Source organism: Aplysia californica, unplaced genomic scaffold, assembly GCF_000002075.1.
Source record: "Aplysia californica isolate F4 #8 unplaced genomic scaffold, AplCal3.0 scaffold00222, whole genome shotgun sequence".
Taxonomy (NCBI): Eukaryota; Metazoa; Mollusca; class Gastropoda; order Aplysiida; family Aplysiidae; genus Aplysia; species Aplysia californica.
In genome coordinates this window covers 215,317-218,667 of record NW_004797492.1, presented here as the reverse complement: position 1 = coordinate 218,667, position 3,351 = coordinate 215,317, and positions in this window count along the sequence as shown.

Here is a 3,351-nt window from a genome sequence, read left to right as displayed (position 1 = left end):
GGTGGTTCAGAATCATTTAAAGGGTACACAGTTATATTAAGGAGTCCGACGTCACTGTAGTTTAATTTTCAGATTTTTTGCTAGTTTCGTTTAGATCCACATCTATGTTTAGATCTAATCTTGGTAAAGTCCTTCTTCTAGGCTTCCGGTTACAAGCAGTGCGCATTGGTTTCACATTGACTTGACGATCGATTCCTTTGAGTCCGTTCATCGAACGGGTACCCTGCTAGTAATAATATACTGTCCACCCTTCAATCATAATATACTTTGTACCACGCAAACATATTCTTTGTAACATGCAATTTCACACTTTCCAACCTCCCACATCATCATTACAGGCACTATCATACACCCCCAACAGCATCATCAGCACAGCCATAAAACAAAATAACCACCTTTTCCCATCACAATCGCCACCACCACCACCACCACCACCATTACAACCACCACTGAAACAACCACACCACCCCCTCGTCCCATCACAACCACCACAACCACCGTCACAAGCAGAAGCATCACCACCTCTTCCAATCACCACAGCACTACCACCACCACCACCATCACAAGCAGAAGCATCACCACCTCTTCCAATCACCACAGCACTACCACCACCACCATCACCACCATCACAACCACCACAACCACCATCACAAGCAGAAGCATCACCACCTCTTCCAATCACCACACCACTACCACCACCACCACCACCATCACCAGCACAACAACTAAAACCACCACCACCATAACCACCACCTGACCCTAGCACAATCACCTCCAGCACAACCACCACCTCGTTCATTCACAACCACCGCCAGCACCATCACCACCACCAATACCACCACCACAACCATCACCCCATCCTACAGCAGTCACCTCCAGCAGCACCACCATCACTACAACTCCACCACCACCTTGTCCTATCACAACCACCAGCACCACAACAACAACCACCACCAGTCCACCCCGTCCTATCACTACCACCAGCACCACCATCACCACCACAACCACCACCACAACCACCACCCAGTCTTACAGCGGTCACCTCGGGCCCCGCCTACAACAGAGCCACAGATGACGCAGACAAGAGTCCCCGTGCTGGTGACACGTCGAAAATTAACCCGGAGATTGCCGGAGACTTGGATCAAACGACTGTGCATCATAAATAACTCGTTATCAAAGAATATTGGAACCGAGGCCTGTCGAGGGAACACCCTCCCGCTCCTTTGTAGTGGAAATGCGGACATCGGGACTTTCCGCTGTGGGCAAAGTGGCCCCATAAATTAGCGGCCGGCCTGAGGGGAAGGACCCAAGTTTTTAACATACGAAGACGAATACAATCTAGGAGCATCCGAGAGTAATTGCGTTATTACAGCAGGTAAAGGTTTTGCCTATGCTTTACAAACTTACAAATTCACACACACACACACACACACACACACACACACACACACACACACACACACACACACACACACACACACATGCTTGCGCGTGCAAAAGCAATATTCATGATTATTTTCCGCCTCCAAGAGTAGTTGCAAAATGAATCAGAAAAAGTAACCAGTCAACGGGGTTTTTAAAATAAAAAGTGAAGGACGGTAGTCATTTTTTTTCGTTCAAATAAGTACAATTTGTTGTATTATGGACGATGAACGGTTTGTGGGAGAGTGTGAACACTCATTAAGAACTCGTGAAGATAGTCCGGTAAGCGCGTTCGGGTGTTATGCTTTCAACAAGAAGGATTACGTTTTCAGCATGAAAAAAAAAAACCCACTCAAAATCATGTTGGTTTCCGGACTTGCAATTTTTTTTCGATGAATATACATGTACTCGTCGGTGCTGACAACTGAATATTATATTATACAACTCACGAGTTGAGTCAATTTTCTGAAAATTTGTGTACGTCTCAGATCTTTGAACTGGAAGGTTGAACAGACGACAAACGATCTTCGACTCCTTAATGTGACTGTAATATTCAACTAGAATAAGAACTCCACGAAAGTGGACGCCGATATGAGTTTATGAATGACTTTTTATTGTACCCTGTCGTACTCTTAATCCGCTTGGCTATCTTGAAATATTGGCTCATAACTTGAGATTTTTCTATTCAATTTGGCTGGATTTGTCTGATTGTAGAAGTTCACGTTCATGTTTGTTCGTGTGCATAGAGGGTATTTGCAGGAGTTTGAAAGCACGTTGTTGTCATTGTTGTTTGTTTTTCTGGTGTGTTTTTTTTTTTTTTTTTTTTTTTTTTTTTTTTTTTTTTTGGGGGGGGGGTTGTTATGGATTTTCTTTTAGGGGGGTGCTGGGTGGGAGTTGATTTGTTTTGTTTAGTTTAGTTTTGCTTTGTGTTGCTTTGTTTAGCTTTATTTTGTTTTATTTTGTCCGTTAAACGATGTACGTGATAAGAAGTATACATTTACATTGAGGATTTTATGCAAGTGGGAAGGCAAGACGCTTCATTTTTTTTTTCACCAGTCAAGATCTGCAGTATTAGAGTTGTGTTCCGTTTTGTCTTTCTAAAAAATATTCGAGCGTAAGTTCGTGCTCAAGAAAGGCCCTTCTAATAATCTCTCGCAAAGAAATGCGATTTAGCAAGACATGCACAGCGATCAAACGGTACGCAGTCTGAAACAAATAAGTGACACTGATCCAGTTACTTATGTTTATTGCCGGTCAGGTGCTATAAAATATCACACAATCTACAGCATTTTGACCTTCAAAACGCCAGAAAACGGATTAGTATTGTAAGACACAGAAACATGAATGGAAGATCTCAGGACACAGATGGCAGTATATCAAACATAAGACAGGATCAAATCACAGCCGGGCAAATTAGAGACAAGGGCGAAAACTCGGGTAATTGCTGCACGTCGCAAGTTTATATGATCTCAGAGAAGATTTTTTTTTTTATTGAAGATCAATGACACCGTAAGCCCGACTATAAAAGTAAATGAATGGATAAGTGTCACTCGTTCGTTTGTGAGCGCATCTGGGAAGGAACAAAATATTCTAGTAAGCTCGAAGCGGACACCAGAATGTTCATTGTTTCATAGGTAAACCTGTTTTAAAAAGTGACTCCAAAAACAAAAGAGGGACTTTGACGAGACAACAAAAATAAACTTTAATCAGTTGAAGTTTCAGTATCACTGGAATGTTTTCAACATGAGTCTTTGTTTTACAAACCCTCGAAAGTGGGTGTTTATTCTTTGACAGGACCGAAATACATGACAGGGCTCTGTAGATAAGCATACTCACAGATAGATAGATAGATAGATAGATAGATAGATAGATAGATAGATAGATAGATAGATAGATAGATAGATAGATAGATAGATAGATAGATAGATA